Here is a 20178-nt window from a genome sequence, read left to right on the forward strand (position 1 = left end):
TATTCCAGCTATGGGGCTCAGCAGACAAACCCAGGGGGAGGCAAAGCTCTCCCCACACCCTGGAGCATAGCAGGTCCTCAGCTGGCTCTAGAAATCCTTGGTTTTATTCCACCTGCAGCTTTGGGCCGGTGCAAAGGGCTGGGCCAGCAGCCCAAATTCAGGGAGCGAGGGAGGGAGGGAGGCAAAGGTGCTGCATCCCCATCCCTGTCCACATGCTGAGCACCTCGGCACACAAATGAAGCAGGCAGGAGGTGAGAGCACGGGCAGGGAGGGAACAAACAGCTCGGGCATCAGGAATGAGTCAGGGGATGGAGGAGGAGAGAAGAGAGCAGCTGAGGGAAGGCGAAGCTCCAGCCATTATTTGTTTCATTCACAGGAAAATGGAAAAGAAACAAAAGGGAAGGTTGGTGGGCATGGTGAAACAAGCAGGACCAAAGCTCTGCCTGCCCCTGGATCCCTGGCAGTGCCCAAGGCCAGGCTGGATGGGCTTGGTGCACCCTGGGACAGTGGGAAGTGTCCCTGCCCATGGCAGGGAGTGGAATGGGATGGGCTTTGAGGTCCTGCCAAGCCAAACCACTCTGTGATCCGATGATTTTGGGGGGCAGTTGATCTATTCCACACCCCTCTTCCACAGCACAGTCATGGAAAAACACTGCTCATGTTCCCTGAGGTCAAGCCCTTCCTATCCATCATCCCCTCCAGCCCAAGGGCACGTGTGGGGAGCGGGGAGAAAGCCGTGCCCAGGCACAGGAGAGCTGCCAGGCAGGTCCCACCTTACAAAAGAGGCTCCAAACCATGGGTTAGGAGAAGCAGCTGGCACGACTGGAGCCAGGAGAGGCTGTGGCAGCCCCTGTCGCCTGCACTGCGCAGCCAAAAATACACAAGGGGAACAAAACAACGCACACACACCAAAAAAAAAAAAAAAAAAAAAAAAGCCCACAAGAGTTTTCAATGACAAAAGCAAACAAATAGATTTGTGAATAAATATTGATTTGACAGGAAGTGAGACAAACCCTTCCAAAAACACTCGCTGGCAGCGGGTCCCTCTCCCAGCACAATGAGCAGTCGTCATCATTTCCTGGGTGCCTTTGCAGCTTCAGCTGCTTTGCAAGGTTTTGGTTTGTGGGGGTTTTTGGTCGCCCCTGTGCCTGGAACATCTTGAGAGATCCCCAGAAATAAATGCACAGCCTAAAGAGCTGGGTAAAACAGGCAGCACAGTGAGCAAAAAACCCCAGAATTCACCCCAACATCTCTCCTGGGGTGGCCACTTAATTCTCTCCAGCACCACAGGCTCAGTTTGGTCTAAAGGAGTTTTACATTCCCTTTGGCCAAAGCTCAGGGTTGAGTCAGAGGGTGATGGGATGCTCCCTCACTCGCTTCTTCCTGACCACAAACACATCTGCACACACCCTGATCCTCCCCAGACACACACACAGCCCTTTCATCCCAGGAAAACCCCCAGAGCGCTGCTGCTGCTTTGCAAAAATTAATTAACCTGCCCATGCAGGGAATTTCAAGCTTTGGTTCCCACTACAAAGCAGGGGGGGAGATGGGTGGGAGAGATGGGCACTGGTTCCTCCATGGCAGCACTGGGATGCTGGGGGAAGCCCAGATTCAGGGACCTGCCCTGCAGAACCCTTTGTACCCTTTTAATGAACGTCCTGCTGATCCCACTTTGCCTCCTGCAGCCCCCCAGAGCCACACTGGTGCAGCAGGAAGCACCAAGAGCAGCATTGCTCATATTTGATGGTTTCCCACTCAATTCCCAGCCTTGCTCTGCTTATGGAATCCAACTGAGAGGGACCAAGGGGGCAGATTTCACCTGATTCACCCCCAGAACCACCACACCGGGTGATTTCAGGTCATTGCACACAGGCTGCAGACACATCCTGGCCAAGGTGGAGGTGCTGCATCCCAGAGCTCCCCAGGCACTGGGCAGACACGTGATTGTGAGCTGAGCATCTCAGCATGGATCCTGCACGCTTCCAAAAAAAGGGTTTTTCTTTGTTCATAGAAATCCCAGCGCCGTGAGGGGCCGGTGACGCCGCTCCCAGCTTTCCTGCTCATTTCTTTTTCAATGAGTGAATTAGCAGGCAGCCAGCTGACTTGAACATCCCCTTATCTCTGCACCAAGCTCGCTGCCGAGGATTTGCATAATTTTAATCTTTCCCACCAATGAGCATGAAAAAATTAGTTTTCCACTATTTTATCTTCTATTTGTGTTCAATAAACAGAGCTGGCGGCTTTGCTCCGTGTATTTATACTGGGAAGGGTGAGGAAGGAGAAGGGGGAGGTTCCCCATCTCCAGCACTCGGCCATGTGGAGGGTTAAACCAGAAGAAGGAGGATGAGGGAAGGCTCTGCAAAACTGCTCCACAAACTGCAGCTGGAGATGGATTTGAAGCCCAAATTTCCTCACCCAATCCCAGCTGTTTTCTCCAGAGTCCCTCTCCTATCTCCCAGCTCCAGCTGTCAGGCTTCCTCCCATCATCAAGACCTTTGATTTCCCTCTCAGACAAAGAGGTTTGCTGGACTCACCCCAAATTACAGGCTGCAGATCCCAAAGAACATCAGGACTCCAGGGATAGGGTGGGAAGGGCTGGAAAAATGAGGTCCCACCTGGAGGAACCTCCTTGTGCAATCACAGGAACCATGCAAATGTGGGGACACGCAGAAAATTGCCAACGCAGAGCTTCAGAGGTTTTTAAATTAAATGCTTTAAAAGAAAAGCACACCCCAAATGCCAAGCTTGTATTAAAATAAGGCACTGAAAAGAAAATGGTCCTGCTTCACCCTTTCTGCTGCAGGGCAAGGACATCATTTTGGGCAGAACACATGCATGTTGAGGATTACAGCTGGAAATAAAGGCTGCTCTGAAGGAAAAGGAAATGTAGAGAAAACTGAGGCTGTCCTTGCAGGTTCCCCATTCACAAGCAGGGTGGCAGGCAGAAACATGGAAACACTTTTTAAAAAATGTCTTTCCTCCCTGTGGAGCCAAGGGCAGATCAGGGCACACCCCAGCCAAAGGCAGGGGCACATCTCCACCACCTCCAAAAAACCTGGACTAGCTATTGTGCCCAGGTGTTGCAAAATGTGGAATATGTAAAATTTTCTTAAGTAAGAGTGTTCTTTGATGTTTGGTCTTTGTATACTTTCAAGCCTAATCAGCAAAAAGGGAGATTTAATCCATGAAACAGAGTAGCAAACAAGCTCTAACTGATACACAGGTGTTAGAAAAACAAATTACTGTTGGTAGAATTGCCTTGTTAAAGTTTAGGGCTGGACATGCCCCTCATGATCTCAGACCTAGAAGGAGGTTAACAAAGCTTGGAAAGGAGGATGTACCACTGATAATGGATGCAAAGAATGCAGAATTTACAGGCCACAAGGACATCTGGCAGGATTCCAAAGATAATGAAGAAACTAATAAAGCCAAGTCAGCAATTGTGCTGAAATCAGCTCCAAGTGGGTAAAAGGTAATTCTGGCAGGGGCAGATCACGACCACGATTCTTGTGGACGACTCAGGGAGGGCCCAAGGGCTGGTTTGCCCCAAAATGCTGAGATTAATGGCAGTGGGGTGGTGACAGGACTGGTCCCCATCTTTATGGGGCTCCCCATAAGCACCAAGGAGAGGATGGGGTGTCAGGAACCTGGGGGCAGTGCTAGGGGCAGTTCCAGCAGCTCCAAGGAGCCCATTTCTCCTTCTCCTGCACCTCTTCCTACTGATCCTGACTCCACACAGCCTCTGCCACCAGCTCATCTGCACCCAGAGGTGCAATTACCTTCCCTGTGTTCTTTATTTATGCTTAGGAGCCGTATAATTTTCTAGACCAAAAATGTAATTAAAGAGTCCGAGTGCCTCGGAATGGAGACCTCTCTCCTGCCACCACTCTGATCTTCTCTAAAAATACTCCAGCACAGCAGCTCCATGCCAGGGGCAGCTCACAGCAGGGCTGAGCCATGGGAAGAGGAGCAGCCCTGCTGTGCTGGGTGTCCTGCAAGGGGAATGCACCCAAATGCTCCCAACTTTGCCCCAGGAAGGGGCTGCCCTAATAGGAACCAGCTTTGCTGCCACTGGGGTTGCCAGGATTGGCCTGTGTGAGGAAAGGTTAATTCAGATTTCACTTCTAATGCGCTTTATCTAACCAATTTTAAAGCCTTGGGTAGACAGACTAATTGAGAATTAAGGGACTTTGATGAGCACTGCTCTCCCAGCAGAACCAATCTGGAGTTGCACCCAGTTTATTCCAAGACAAATCCAGCTTAAAGGCACAGGGAAATGGAAACTTGCACAAGGGAATACCAGACCCCAAAGAGTTTTCCCAGAAAAGAAGGTGGAGGGACAAGAACAATAACATGGAGAAGGGTGACGGGAAAAAAGAGAAGCAAAACCCAACTCTGAAACAGCCCTGGGGGAGAGCCACTCGCCCAGACTTGCTGTAATTACACTCCTACTGCTGGGTACAAAGCTCTTGGCTTGGCCCTCTCATAAAGCTGGAAGAAAGAAGGTGAAAGAAATATTTAAAAAAATATATATCCTGAAGGGTCAAAACAACCTTTTAACTTGTCAACGAACAAGTTCAAACAGGACTACAAGTCCTGCTTTCCATAGCTTCCAGGGAGAGACACCCAGACCAGCCAGCTGAGCTCAAGTCCTCCAGGCCCTCACAGTTTTTCTGACAGTCAGAAAAATCAAGGTAAAGGTACTGGCAATGGACACCAAAACCACTTCCCAGCAGGAGCACCAGCCATGCTCCAGCACAAGAACCAGAGCTGCTGAGCTCCATCACCCCACGTCCTGGGGCAAACCCTGCTGCCTCTCAGCACAGGAGTTTCCACATCCTCCCCTGTAATTGAGCTCTTCATCGCCTGCTCTCGCTCCCTGCCAGCACAGACCCACGGAGCAAAGCTGGCCCATTCCCTCTTCCCTCTTCCCTTGCACCTTTTTGCAAATGGTTCAGCCAAACCCAAGCAAATCCCCAAGAAAAACAGTTATTTTAGAGCCCTGCTCCTTGCAAACTCAGGGCTGGCACGGCTTTACTGCGAGCTTGTTTGAGCTTTGCCCAGCAGCCAAAGCACATATGGAGCTCCCATGAGCCAGGCAGGGAAGGAGAAGCCAAGGGACCCCATAAGTTCTGCCTTCACTTGTTACTTTACAGGAAAATTTGAGGCTGCTTTGATATAACCTTCTCCTGAGGCTGCTCAGCCCATATACAGCCTCCAAGTAACCAGGGAGCACCTAAAGGAGGAAAAAAAGCAGCATCCACAAAGCTTCTGGTGCTTTATTTCAGTAAATTCACACCTTCCTCAGTTCCCCTTGGCTTCCTGTGCCTGGACACCATTCATGCCACCCCAGAGCTGCTGCTGAAACCAGCTGCAGAAAACTTTCTAAAAACTCACTTTTATTGCTTGGAAGTGTTGGCTGCCTTCCTTCTGCTGCTGTTTTCCTCAGTGCTGGCCTGGGGGATGTTCTGATGGGGTCTAGCACAGCTCAGGCTGGATGCTCCTCTTCCCTTGACTCCAAGGCTGTTTTATCTGCCCTTCAATACCCCAGTGCAATCCTTCCCAGCCAGAGACTGATGAATCCACCTCAAGAAGGGACCAAAGGAGTCTGGAGGTGCCTCCTGAAGAGCCCTGGTGGTGCTGAGCCCCTGCTCTGTCCCAGCAGAGCTTTAGGGGAGTCACTGGTCTGGTTTAAAAGTTGGGATGGGTTTTACATGTCCGTCCGTGGTGCAGCTGTGGGGACACATTTGCAGCACAGCCTATGACAAAGATGATTTTCAGGTTCTGGAGTGATTAGAGAAATGGCCTGATGAGGACTTTTCTGTGTTTGGTCTCTGTGTTTTTCTTTTTGGCTTCTTACGCAATATTTACAAGGGAAGAAAGGTGTCTGAAGCAGCAGCTTATAAACACAAGCATTTTTGTAAATCCTCCTCCCACTTCCAAGATTGTATCAACAAAAGAAAAGAGGAGGCTGGAAAAAAAAAACATAAATAGAAGTTTCACATTGACAGAGCCTCTTTGAACAACTTTCAAAGAGCTCCACTACCTGTTCTCCCATTTGATTTTGTTTTTTTCAGAATATCTACAGCGTGTTCCTCCACATACCAAAGGAATCCACCAGCTCAGGTCCCTTTTCTGAGCTGCTCCTTGAAGAAAGCACCCCTGGCTCAGCAGCTCTCCAGATGCCTGCCCAGGACTGGGGCTGTGCTGGGATCTGCTTCAAGGTTTGCTCAGTGGATGAGGGATTGCACCTCGATGCTGAAGATCTGGAGCCTTTCCCAGCTCAGCTGCAGCTCTGCAGTGGCTGTGCCCCTCCAAGGCAGAGTCTTGGCTTCCACCAAGGATATCCAACATGGAGGAGAGCTGAGCCTTTCTCCTAGGTGGGACCATTAGGGGTGAAAACAAGTAGAAATCTTGAGGACACACCAAATTTTGCCAGCTGAAGTCATTTAAAGCATTGAAACCCTTTGCTGGATGTCATAATCTTATTTTTAAATGAACACTTCCAGGTATTGACCTCCTCCACTCAGGACTTGTAAGAACAGGTAAAGAAAAAAAGTCCTCAGAACCCACCACAAACAGATTGCAGAGACCAGAGAGAAATCACCCCTTAAATCAGCCACTCCTAAACCCAAGAATTTATGCACCATCAAAGGCAGGAAATCATTTATTAGGCTAAATCTAAGCCATGAATTTCACAGAGAACCTTGGTGGGGCAGGGGTCTGCCCCAGCTAAGGGCTTTGCCCTGCTCACAGGAGCCTGGCAGCTGCAGCTCCCTGGGGCAAATTCCAAGGCCAAGGTTGATGCAATGCCTACAAGACATTTATCTCCATCCTTCTAAACAGAAAATCAAATGAAAAAATCAACCTGCATGAGAGAGGCAGCCCAGGGACCTGCTCAGCTGATACTGCAAGTGACAGTCGAGTCCAAGGAACAATCAAGTTTTGGATTATGATGGGAAAAAGAAGAGCTGCATATACATGAGCACAAACCGTAAATAAACTGGAAATAAATCCCATGGATATGGTGACAGCAGCCCACAGACAGATCTTTACAAATTGCCTTTTACAAGGAAATGCCATTCTATCAGGGTTTATGGGCCTCCCTGAGACGGGCACGGGCAGAGCTGTAAATAGTGCCACAGCAGCCATTAGGCAAAGGGCAAATCCAGCAGGAATTCGTGGTGCCAACAGCACAGCTCTGCTCCCCAGCAGCAGGGAGAGGTGGGGAAGAGGAGAGGAGCACGAGCCAGCACTCCCAGGCAGTGGAAGCACTGCTGGACCAGGGCATTTTCCATTATACACCACGTGAATCCAACTCCCACTTTGCCCTTCCCATAGTGAATGAACTGCCCATATCACCCTGCCTCAGTTTCCTCCCCTGCTCCATGAATAGAAGATGCTGAAGAGCTTTTTAACACCACCAAGTGCCTAATTCACTGAAGATGATTAAATAAGTGCCTTAAAGATTTCTGAAGGAGCTGCTATAGGAAGGCATTAATTTGAATATCTAGTGGCACAGAAACATAAAGCCAGGCAGATTTTCTTCCATTCTTTTATAATAGCTTAATAATCCTCAAAATAGTTTCACTGTTAATACTCCTGTTGTGTATTTTATTAGGGCTTTTTAAACTGTAAAGTAAGGTAAACACTCCACATATCTCTAACACCTACCAAAGAGCTTCTGAGAAAGAATCACTTAATCTTCACAAACACCCGTGTGAGGGGACCTGTCCTGTTCCCAGCCACGAGCATCATCCCCTCTTCATGCAAAGCCAGCCAGGATCCTCCTCGGATGGAGGAGGATCCTCCTGGAGCTCTGGCAGCAGAGCTGCACCAATGCTGTGGCTGGAGAGGAGTGGGAGATGTTCAATTTGTAGATAAATCTCAGCCTGAGATAGGAAAAAAGCCCAACAAACAAACAGTTTGGCTCTCTTGAGAGGGGAAAAAAAATAAGAAAAATGAAACAAAGTAAAGTTTTCTAAGGTCTGCAGTGAAAACTATCCTCCCCTCCAAGAAAATATACAGAAAGAAAAATGCAGGATCAGCCGGAGTTGCTGATGGAGAGGCCCCAGGGTATAGTCAGTTATTGAAGTTTTGCAACATAAAGCCTAAATTATTTATTATTATTATTTTTTTTTCCTAGAAAAAGAGAGGAACAAAGCATCTCCCTCCTCAAAAGTTAACAACTGTGCGACATCATCTCCACATTGTCTCCCTGTTTTATCACCACAGCACAGCGCTGAGCAGATTCCACCCCGGGGCAGACACAAAACCACAGGGCCACGGTTTCTAATTATACCCTCTATTCTCAGGGAAATGGTTTATTTATTAGCTCTTTGAGCTTCCCTTTCATTCATTCTCACTCCCAGTCCCGGCAGGCAGCGAGGGGCTCTCGACAAGAGGAAAATTTATTAGGTTTTCTCCCTTTTTCCACCTTCCCTGCTCTCCCACCCAGCGTCTCCCTCCTCTCCCCACTCAGCAGCACCGGCAGCCTCATCACTTTTAATTCAATAACTTGCAGTATAATTACTCCGTAATAACACCATTATCTTAACATTTACTCAGCAGCTGTGATCCCGTTACAGCGAGGCGAGGAGGGAGAGGAGAAGCGATCCTCCGGGGACAGAGATGGGGACAGAGGCCAAAAATCACCCCTGGCAGGAGCCAAGGCTGCTGCAGAGAGGAAGGGGAGTGCTGGGCTGCTGTTCCTGCAGTTCTGCCCCACTTTCTCCATTTTATCTCCTCTCCTCAGCATCTGCCAGCTGCTGAGCCAAGGGCTGCCCTGCACAGTCCGGCTCTGCAGCCACCCAAACCCAGGCTGTGCTCCAGAGCATCCCAAAATCCCCTGGAGTCAGGGAAACGGGATGGAAACAGGGGTAGGCAAGAGGGAAAGAGGCACTCAAAATCCCCTGGAGTCAGGGAAACGGGATGGAAACAGGGCTAGGCAAGAGGGAAAGAGGCACTCAAAATCCCCTGGAGTCAGGGAAACGGGATGGAAACAGGGCTAGGCAAGAGGGAAAGAGGCACTGGGGGGATAGGACAGTGCTCCCTGCAGTGACAAACAGCATCATCTCCTGCAAAGCCACTTCTTCAAACACAAATATCAACCACTGATACATTATCCTGCTGCCTACAAAGGCTGGGCTCAATTTTTACTCCAGAAATCCTGCAGAAAATGGTTTTCACATTCCACAACAGCACATCTGGTAAATAGGGTAAGAAATTCTTCTAAAGCCAGACACTAAAACTGCAATAACTTGTGCAGCAAATGAGGCAGAGAACAGCCCATTTAATATCAGCCAAGACCAACTCCAAGCCTGCCTAGAAAGGCAGAATTTCAGCCTACGAGCTTTACCCAGCCCTGACACAGAGCTCAGGTGTTGGCACCTTCTGTCTCCTCGCTGCGGTTTGATTTTCTGAGATGTTTAAACAAACAAGCCCACTGCATATTTAGGCAGAAATGTTCCTACATGCACCATTGAGAAAGCAAGTTACTACAGCCCCTGCTTGAAGCCAGCAGGATTTTGAAGCCAACAAGGTGAGGTCAGGTTTAGACAGATATCAGATCCCAAAATCACACCCGAAACTCCGCACAAATGCCAGCCTTAAAGAACAATTCCCACTCGGAGGTGTCTGTTTCATACACACGCTGCAGCAGAGGGGTAAACACCGTTTCTTTTGATTGATTATCCATCGTGTAAATGCAGAGCTGTAATTCCATCAAGCCATCAAAGCCATTCGGCAATTATATAAATCACGGCAGGAACGTGTGAAAGCTTTGTCGCTAGAAACTCAAAATGGCATTTCCTCACATTCTATTGCTGCATATTGGCTTGTTTTTTAATAATACACCGGCAGATTGTTTTGCTTTTCAAATTTGTTTACATGCCTCCCGTACACCAATTCACTGGGTATGCCAAAGCCAGATCCCATCAGCATTAATAAGACGTTTTACGCCGTCTTCCACTCCACAGGAAATTTCCAAAGCGAACTCGGAGCGAAACGCGGGCGCTGTGACGAAAATCACGCCCCTGCCACCACAGCCCGACCCCCTGGAAATGGCTGAACCTCAGCAATCCAGCCCTGTGGCACTCACATGGAAGAGGAGACTTCTTCAGGATGAAGGATGCTACAGGGAGCTCCTGCCACAGCTCAGGTTTCATTATTTATTACATTATATAAACCCCGTGCTACTGAATAGATCTTGTGCACGGACGTGATGATGCGTTATCGTAATTAAAGCCACAATAAAGTAAATCAGGTGGTTTATGATGCATTATCTAGAAGCTGTTATTGAGTTTTTACACCTATTTAGTTCAAGTTTAGTAGAAGTGACAACCCCCAGCTCCAGGACGTTCCCAATGGCAGCAGCTGCTCTGGAGGCTCAGATTCCTGTACATTCCCTCCTTATTCCTCTGCTACAGGACCTGGGCAGAGGAAAGCCCTTACAGGGTTCCCTCAAGCCCATCCTCTCCCAGTCCAGAACAGGAGGAATTCCCAAAATCTGGGCAAAATGCAGCAAATGTGGAGCCCCACAGGTGTCAGTGGGCTCAGGCTCAGCTGCAGACACATCCCAGCTGCTGGTGAAGAGAAAAATCATTCCGGATTTGTAAGAGCTGATGGCAAAACTCTCCCTGCCTCTGATGGGAGCAGATTTCATTTTGCTCCTCCACTCTCCCAGCCCAGCAGGGAACTGCCCAGGCAGAACTCCACTGAAGTCACCGGGATTATTTGCCTTTGGTGGTTTTCTTTCTTTAAAGATAAAAATAAATCCAAGCACTTGGCTTGAATTGTGGGCCCTAAATCAGTATCCATAATCTGACTTTTAGAGTTTTGGGGGAAGAAAAAAAGGAAAGAAAAAGCCATTCTGAGCTGTAGGCTGAAAAGCCACCCAAGATAAACTGAAAAAGCACTAAACATTGAACCATTAAGTGAGAAAAGACTACAAGTTTGATGTGACACTTGGCTGTTGGCTGGCACTATAAACTACTGCACACTAAAAAAGTTTGTTAAATGCTCCATAAACTTTAACACATTGCTGAAACACTTTGAACTGAGAATTTTATTTGGTTATCCACAAACCACGCTTGGTTACAAGGCAAGGAACAGCACATGCAGATTTTTCTCAAAAAGTTATTTCACTTTGAAACAGTGACATGAATACAGGTAGATTTAAGAATTTGTAAGAAGGCACCCACACCATGTCTGTGTTAGGAAAGCCAGCGCCTCAAGCAGGGATTGAGTCTTTGGGGTTTATCTCTTTTCAGTACCCCTGACCTTACATTTTCAGGAACAACCAAGTCCTGGACATCAAGCAGAGCCAGGAGAATGGTGAAGCACTAGAAGAGGTCTGCAGATCATGAGGAAAACAGCACAGTGGAATCCACATTCACCTTTTCTCTGTGTTTGCCTAAATTTGCATTTCCAGAGCAATTCCAGATCTAAACCAAAGTACAGCCAAAAAGCAAAACTAATCTTAAAAAAAAAAAGAAAAAAAATCCCCAGATGTTTTAATATTAATGTTCATTCCTTACCACAAAGAAAATGTGTCTTTCACCTGATTTTGATATTTTCTTCCCCAAAGCAGGAGGGAAGAAAATCAACACCCCAGAGTGGCAACGGGGTGTGAAGCACAAGTCACCCACTCCCATCACCTTGAATCCAGGGAAATTTCACACTGGACCGGAGACACTTTCCAAGGGAATTTTTTACCCAACAAAACTTGCTGAAAACCCTAAAATCCTCCACCTGTCTTAAGCATCACTGGCTTTGCATAAAACCTAAAGCCACTTTTAATATGTCACTCATCCTCCCTAATGGAAAGCGTGCCATGGCTCCCTGCTCAGGGATGGGAATGGATTTGGATCTCTCTATCCCAGAGACAGACTGGGATTGACACCAAACCCACCTGTGCTGGCACAGGGGACACAAAAGGCACAGCCACATCCTCCTGGCACTGCAATTTCCTCGTGGTTTACAACGAGTTGTTACAGCAGCGCGGGCACGGGGGAGAAGCACGGACAGAAATTCATTTTGAATCACAACTGTACCTGGGGCTAAATCACTGGAATGGTTGGATTTACACATTCCCAGCTCTCAGGGCAGTGCATAAAGCAAGCGTGGGGCCATCATTCACGTGGGGATATTGCTCTGGAACGTGCTGTCAGGAGTGTTTCATGGCCCACGAGCCAGGAACTGGGCACTCCACCCTCGGCAAGAGAAATGGACTCCTGGTAATGGAGTACAATTCCTTCCCCTGCAGGCACAGCCCTGCCACCATCAAACACGTCAGGCTGCAGGCACTGGTGATTCATCTAGTCCAGCAGCACCCAAAAGCAGAGCTTCAGAGGAATTACCTGTCTGGGTGAAGCTTTTCCTAGCTCCGAGCCACTGGTACTCAGCACAGAGCTGCACAGATGGGGCGGGGAGCACAGTGGAGTCCATGGTTTGCTGTGGTATTCACGACACCAAATCTAGAAATGCTGCTGGAAAATGGCAGATAACCAGATTTTCTCTCCTCCACACATACTCTGTGTTCCAAGAACAAGGCATGGATTGCACGAGGGCACTCCCAGACTCACAAGACTGAAAAACCAGAGCCCCTCCTGGCTGCTGGGGCCCTTCTCCAGCAGGACAGAACCCACCTGGGCAGCCTGGAGCAGCCTGAACCTCTGCAGGTCCTTTCCAGCCTCACCCACTGCGTGATTCTGATTTTCCCTCCTGCCTGCATGCTTGGGGCTCCAGCCTTCAGCTCCAGAGCAAACACCAGGTCTTGGTTAGTGACATAATCCTCTGAATCCCAGCAGCTCCCATTTCACAGGACACAGCTGTTCACTTCCCTGCACGCATTTTTATAGGCACTTCTTCCCTCCTTCCCCCCCTCCCCCAAATTTTTCTGCCTTTTGCTGCTAAAGTTAAATAAACACATTTTCAGGATGGGAGTTGTAACTTTATCCCTTATTTTTCATTCCCCTGTCTTCTTCAGACCAATATTTAAAGGTTTTTCATCCTCAGAAACCTTGCAGACACAAGATTTGCTGCACTGCCACGGCCCTTGGCCACCACTTTGTTCAACACAGAGAAGAAACCAAAATTCACAAGGCAGTTCAGCACCTTGACATTGTGCAACACAAGAAAGAACCAAAGATCCCACAGTCCCAACACTCCTCATTTCATGTTCTGCAGTATCATCCTCATCTCATCCCACTGTTCCCTTCATTGCACACAAATTTCCTGCTCCTCCTTGCTCTCAATTTTCTCAGTTTCTGATGGAAAAGGCATAAAGAAAATCACCCACAAGGGCTTTATTTTACAGCACAAGCAGGGAATTCCCTGCCTGGCTGGGGCTGCACAGGGCCCACATCAGGCAGATGAGAAGGAGCTGTGTGGAGGGCACATCCTGTGGGTTCCAATATCCTTCCCACATGGAACAACCCAGCCCTGAACAAACCCAGGCCCCCCAAAAAAACCCAGCCCCCCCAGAAAAAAAAAAAAAAAATCCAAAAAAAAGCCCAGCCCCAAACAAACCCAGCCCCACAAGAAAGTCCCAGCCCCCAAAAAAACTCAGCCCTGAACAAACCCAGCCCCAAAAAACAAACCCAGACCCCCAAAAAAATCCTAGCCCCCCAAAAAAAAACCCTCCAGCCCTGACACACAAATTAAAGGCCTGACAGTGCCCCCTGAGACGTGACCTCCCTCCTGCAGAATTTCCAGGAGGCAAAGCCAGCAGGCACTAAACCTTCTGGGCAGATTTTACACATGGATTTTAGCACTGTGACTGTTCCTCGAGGTCCCCATTTTGGCCAGTTCCTGGTGGCCTTCATGGCTATGAAAATCCTCCTGCTCTTGCAGGCAGACAGGTGACATTTCCATGGCCAGGGCTGGCACAGTGACCTCTGGGGAAGGATGGTGTGTGATGCATCCCAGTGACACCGCCAGGACACTGCTCCTACACCATGAAAAGCAGCCAGGGCACATCAAATTATTTGCCCTCAGGGCAGCTTTTAAAAAATCAAGTATTTCTTTCCTACTCTTTCACTCAAGGAGATCAGCAGCCCCTCCTGCTGCTCCAGAGCTGCCAATTCCCAGGGCAGCCCATTTGGGGACCTCAGGGAAAGAGATGGACAGGGCCATGCAAAGAACCCAGATCCTGTAACAGAGCAGGAGGACAGGCTGCTGCTTGCTTCCTTAAGTAAAGGATAAAGTTTTAATTTAAGCTGATCTCTGGGGAGAGAAGAAGGTTATTGAATCCATAGGAAGCAGCAGGGAATGAACCGAGTGACCCTGAAGCCAGGCACGAGCAACCAGGATTCCCAAGGGTGACAAAGCTGGGGGGACAGACCGGCACCAGATTTGCTGTGGATTTTTTTTCATCCCCTGCTCCGGACACACACATTTCCCTCGTGCTGCCTCACAGAGCAAACAAATGTCATCTCTTCGGGAAAACTGGAAAGACTGTTTTCTTCCCAACCCTTCCTCCCCTCTGAATCCTCCCCTTTTTGCAGCAAAGTGCCCCTAATCCCCAAATTCTCTCTCTACCTGCAGGGAAAACTGAAACCCTACCCGTCCCCTCCCCCAGCCCTCCAACCACACTAATCCATCAAATTCCCTGGCCCTGCAGCCCACCCCCAGCCCGACAGCAGCAATCCTGGCACCAGATGTCCACTGACAAAGGCAGCACCAAGCATCAAAAACCAATTGCCCATCACCCTGTCCCGACGGGGCCCCGGGCAAAAAAAGCAAATTTAAAGCCCAAAAAGCAGAGCAGCATCCTAGCATCCTTCTGCCACTCACAGCCCGGGCATAGGAGCTGCCACTGTCCTCACTGGGGACACGGTGACAAAAACCTCTGAGCCCACCGAAGGGTTACAGCTCCCCTCTGCCATCAGGGATTTAAACCAGGGGTCACTGAGAGAAAACAAAAGGGATTTTATTAAAAAAAAAAAAAATCAAACCCTGAGCAAGACATCTGTGCTCTGTCCACACGATGCTGAAGCTGCATTAGCAAGGACTTTGTTTAAAGAGCACCGTTGCTGTTCCCTGTGCCAGAAGGGCTTTGCTGGCCAAACCACGCTCCAGATTAGCCACTGGATTATCTAGTTTTGCTAAACCTGACCGGCTTTTGAGACAACACACCCATCTCCAGAGATCTGCTCACAGAAAGAGGTGGAGGAGAGGATAATTTCCACTCCATGCCCTCAGTAACCTTTCAAACGCACACATTTTTTTACCTCTTCTTCCTTTTTCCTTCTGTTTGGTACTATTGCTTCCAGTTACTACATCAGCCTCCTCTGTCAAGGCCTGCTGGGCTGCTCACTCTCTCAACCCCCATCATTATTTCACAAATGCAATTTCAAGCTTTCCCACATTTCCCTCAGAGAAATGGGAGAAGAAGAGACGTGTGGGCAGGCACAGACTGTCCCAGCCACGCAGCAGGGACAGGCTGGGCAGGCAAAAACCATCCCCAAAAAATCTGTGCTAATGGAGCCAACCCGGGAAAAACACCCAGGATAGGAACAACGCCCCATTTCTACAACTAATTAATTGCAACAATCTTCCCAGCTGGCTTCTGAAACGACTCCAGCTGATGGTTTTTTACGCAGGGTGAGCATCCCTCCTCCTTGCCACGCATCCCAGCCTGCAGGGACAGCCCCTGCCACCCACGCTCCCTCCTCCTCCTCCCCCCTGTGCCACAAATCCGGGGGAAATTTGAACTGTCATTTTCCCTCTTACACCCAGGTTTAGTGCTGCTGCTACAGCATCATTTTATTTATGGCATTACTTCTGCCGTTGTAACGATCCTACATAAATTCCACATCCCGATTCCCTAACAATACTTGCTGCTATTATAATAATGATCCCGTCTGAATGGCACAGGTGCCATTATCACAAAATCTGTTTGTAATAGGGAAGCAACTGTAAAAAAAGGCATTACACCCAAATGAACTACTTAAGGATTACCATAACCAGGGGCCTTGCCTCAATTCCCTCAGCTGCAGCGCTGCTTCCTGCCTGCTCAGAAATAGATAGCAAGTCAAAATTAGCAGGTAAGTCATCCTGTGATTTGGGAGCTGGTGCTCCCAGACTGAGCACTCTGTGGCTTCATCACACAAATAAAATAAAAATAAAATCTACCTCCGCATAGATTTAATAAAGAATTTTTGCAGTGCACTTACTAAGTGCTAGCAAGAGCACTAATCAGTACATGGAGAAATGGAAACATACCCTTACCACTCCATAAAAGTTACCTGTAAATAGCAAGGAAGGCCAGAACAGCTCCTTTAAGAATCCAAACTCACCCAAATGCACACGAGATCATGCAAAATTAAGGCAGAAGTCACTTCAGAAGTGGCATAAGACAGACAAGAAAAATCAAGGTCTTGTAGAGTTCCTGTAGAGATGCGAGTTTCACAGACCTCAGATCTCCATCCCTGCCTCAGCCTGTGCACGTTCACAGCTCCCAGGTGCCTCCTGATTCAGGAAGTTTCACCTACCACAACAGTTATTACTCCTACAAAAGAGTTCTGGAAGGGCAGCTACTCCTTCAAAGAGAGCTTCCAACAGATGTTTTCCCACCGTCAGCATTTGAACAAACTCGATGTCTCACACCTTCCACAGTCCCTAATTTTACCAGTTCATTCTTCACACCCGCAAACGCAGCATGAAATAAATTCAAATGTAACAAGATTGCACCTCCCTGGTGCCATGAGGTGTGCGGCAAACTCTGCCTACTCCGACAGCAAAGCCTTGCAAAACATACCCAGGGTTCAAAATCTCTTCAAACAGAGGGCAGAGGATGGCTTGGGGGAGAGTGGTAATGGGATGCAGTGCCTTTTATCTCCAGGTGAGCCCTTCCACTTCAGCCCAGGTGAGCTCCACAGCTGCTACTACTCGAGGGCTGCAGAGAAGCCAGCACGAAATGAGGATGGGTGGCTTCACTCCAGCTCTTGGCTGAGCGGTGTCAGACAAGTCGTCGCTCCCACACCTGGCACCGCAGGGCAGCCCCCAGAAAAGCACCGAGGACGGGGTTGTGCAACCTCTCCTGCACGTAGCCCGGTGACACGGGCGCTGCTGCTGCTCCTGGCCTGTGCCCACACGCCGCAGACAGGGAGCAGGAATCGGAGATACTGGATCTATTCCTGGCATCGCAGGAGCTGGGCGAGCCTCGCCTCTCCGCTGGCTCCTCGCTTTTGGCTGAATGATTCAGCCATGGCACTTCAGCTCTTCTCACCGCTGGACCCTAAAGCTCTTCCCAGCAAGGAGCTGCGCGTTGCTATTCCCATTCTGCAGACAAGGAAGCCAGCAGATTGCCATTCCCCCAAAGGCTGTTTTTCTGGCACGCTCCTTAGAGATTAAATCTAGTGAATAGCTTTGCCTTACAAGAATCCGTACCCACAGGGCACTCAACAGCCAGGGTAAAGAAGGTGTTTGAAACTTGCTGTGATCAAGGTTAAGAAACATAATAAAACACCATATCCTGCTTTTCCAGCTCTTCAGGGTAATGAGGGATTTCCTCATGTATCTGCTGCAACTGTCACCTTCGCAGGAATTTAGTACTTAATTCTAAATTCACTCTCTGTCTGCACACTGAACCTTCAGCCGGTTTATTTTGGAACCTCCGCCTTCCAAAAAAACCGATGCACATCTCTTCCAAGTCAAAAGTATAACTGGGCCTTCTCTGGTTTCAATGCCTTTGATAAATCCCTGCTTTGGCTGCAGGAGAGCAGAGCAGGAACTCTCACTCCTCACTCCCTCGGCTCCACTGGGACTTGGCAGGAAGATTTGGGAGAACTCTCCGGGAGATGATGTCCCTCTTCCTGCACTAGGGACCAGCAACATTCTCCCGTGGAGATAAAAGATGGAGATCCCTCCCCTCGCAGCAGGAACGAGGAGGAAGGAGCTCCAGCTCCTCTTGGGTAGGAGGGCAGTGAAGCCCTTTCCTCCAGCCCAGTCCCACTGCCCCCAGCCCAGCGCCAAATCCCCGAAACGCTGCAGAACACGCGAATCACCCAGAAGCTGCTCAAACAGCCTGATTCACTCAGACACAGATTTTTCACTCCTTCCTTTCTGACAAAGCAAAAACCCTAAATAAACCCCAACAACAGCGTTAGCCCCGAAAATCCCAGCACTGGCAGGCCCTGGTGTCACCAGGAGCAGCCACCCGTGGGCTGCAGCCCCACACCAACAAACGCCGAGCTGGCTCCAGGGGAGAAAAGCGTCTCAGTGCAGGTGGTTTGTTATTCTCAGAGTCTCTTTCCAGCAGATGTTCCCCCATACCATGTGTGGCAATCCCAGTGCGCTTGAATTTGTGATTTTTCCTCTGCTATGTGACGTTTTCAGGAAAAGGGAAATTAAAGGATAACAAGATGCAGCTATAGAAAGATAGAGCTGTACAAGCTAGAGAATTCTCTTTTTTTTTTTTTGAGAAGAACCATGTTAATGTTAGAAACCACTTTTCATATATAGCAATGATCAGCTTAATCTTTACGCTTCTTTCCTTAGCTGCAGGAGAGTTCTCCAACAACGAACAATATAAATTTAAATTTAATTTCAACTGTTGCTATAACTGCCTCCAGTCAGACCAACTGCTGCGAATTCAAGTCAGAGCCTTGACATAAAAGTTACCTGAGTTACCTGCAACAGAAAAGTTCTTTGCTTTTGCCGAAGTGAGAAAAGAATAATAAAGGGATAAAATGTGGTTATTTCTCATGAAAGCTCCAGCTACACAGTTCCTGCAGCTAAATGGAGGTTTTTATCCCCCATCTATTATATTTCTAAAATTACACATTTTAGACAAATCTGCATCTTGAGCTTGAGCAGTAGCCTAACAGCACCGGCAAACAAGTCATGTAAGGCCGAGAAAATGAGTTGTATTTAATCCTGGGAACAGAGCACAGAAGTTGTGCAATGTTTACAGTGAATAAACTCTGCCCGTTACTCAAAGCCCGTGTCCTGCCCCGCGCTGCCGAGAGCATCGCGCACTCCTGCAGCCCCGGGCTGCCTCCAACTCATTAAAAATAAAATTACATTTCCAGCACGGAAAGGAAACGTAGCGAGAGGGGCAATTTGGGCAAGAGGGCGAGCAGCAGAACTGCTCCCTTTGTACGGAGGGCGAGCACAGGGGCATGCTGGATGCGGTTCTCACGTTTTCTCGTTTCGCAGCAAAACGAGCCCTTGGCTGGGGAAAAGGGGGAGAGGGGAGAGGAAATGGGAGAGGGATGGGCAGAGCGAGGGGAGGGGAAGAGGGACGGGGAGAGGAAAAGGGAGCGGAATTCCCTCCCCAGCGCCGCCCCAAAGCCCCCGCTGCCATCCCTGCGAGCCCCGCTCGGTTGCCCATCACTTGGCCCGGTTGCCCATCACCCGGTCCACTTGCCCATCTCCCGGTCCGGATAGCCCATCCCCCGGTCCTGTTGCCTATCGCCCGGTCCGGTTGCCCATCGCCCAGCTCGGTTGCCCATCTCCCAATCCGGCTGCCCAACCCTCGGTTCGGTACCCCATCCCTCGGTCCGGTTCCCCATCTCCCGGTCCGGTTGTCCATCACTTGGCTCGGCTGCCCATCCCTCGGTCCGGTTCCCCATCTCCCGGTCCTGTTCCCCATCTCCCGGTCCTGTTGCCCATCTCCTGGCCCGGTTCCCCATCCCCCGGTCCTGTTCCCCATCCCCCGATCCGGTTCCCCATCCCCCGGTCCTGTTCCCCATCTCCCGGTCCGGTTCCCCATCTCCCGGTCCGGTTCCCCATCCCCCGGTCCTGTTGTCCATCTCCCGGTCCTGTTCCCCATCTCCCGGTCCGGTTCCCCATCTCCCGGTCCGGTTCCCCATCCCCCGGTCCTGTTGTCCATCTCCCGGTCCTGTTCCCCATCCCCCGGTCCGGTTGCCCATCTCCCGGTCCGGTTCCCCATCCCCCGGGCCGCTTGCCCATCGCCCACCCGCGGGTCCCCTCCGGCCTCCCGAGACCCCCGCCCACTCCTCGGTCGTGCGCGCCGAGGGGGAAAACAGCTTTCCCTTGTTTTAAAAAAATAACAGAAAAGCGTTAAATAATTACATTTCTTAAACCAACCAACCGTCTCGAACTCGTCCCGGCGCGGCTGGAGCCTCCGCGGCGAGGCCGGCCCGGGGACCCCGCGACCCCTGGGCGGAGGGAGGGAGGGACCCGCGCCCCTCGGCGGAGCCCGGC

At 49.6% G+C, this 20178-nt stretch overlaps 1 protein-coding gene across 1 annotated transcript in view; it reads right to left on the minus strand.

Moving 5' to 3' along the window:
- The window catches only part of PTPRS (protein tyrosine phosphatase receptor type S), a 133603-nt gene extending 113425 nt beyond the window's left edge, over positions 1–20178 (minus strand). Inside the window, exon 1 of the mRNA XM_085562391.1 lies at positions 20047–20178. The gene's annotated coding sequence lies outside the window, so the exon portion shown is untranslated. The remainder of the gene's footprint in view (positions 1–20046) is intronic.

This window comes from Lonchura striata, chromosome 28 (genome assembly GCF_050655825.1).
Source record: "Lonchura striata isolate lonStrDom1 chromosome 28, ASM5065582v1, whole genome shotgun sequence".
NCBI lineage: Eukaryota > Metazoa > Chordata > Aves > Passeriformes > Estrildidae > Lonchura > Lonchura striata.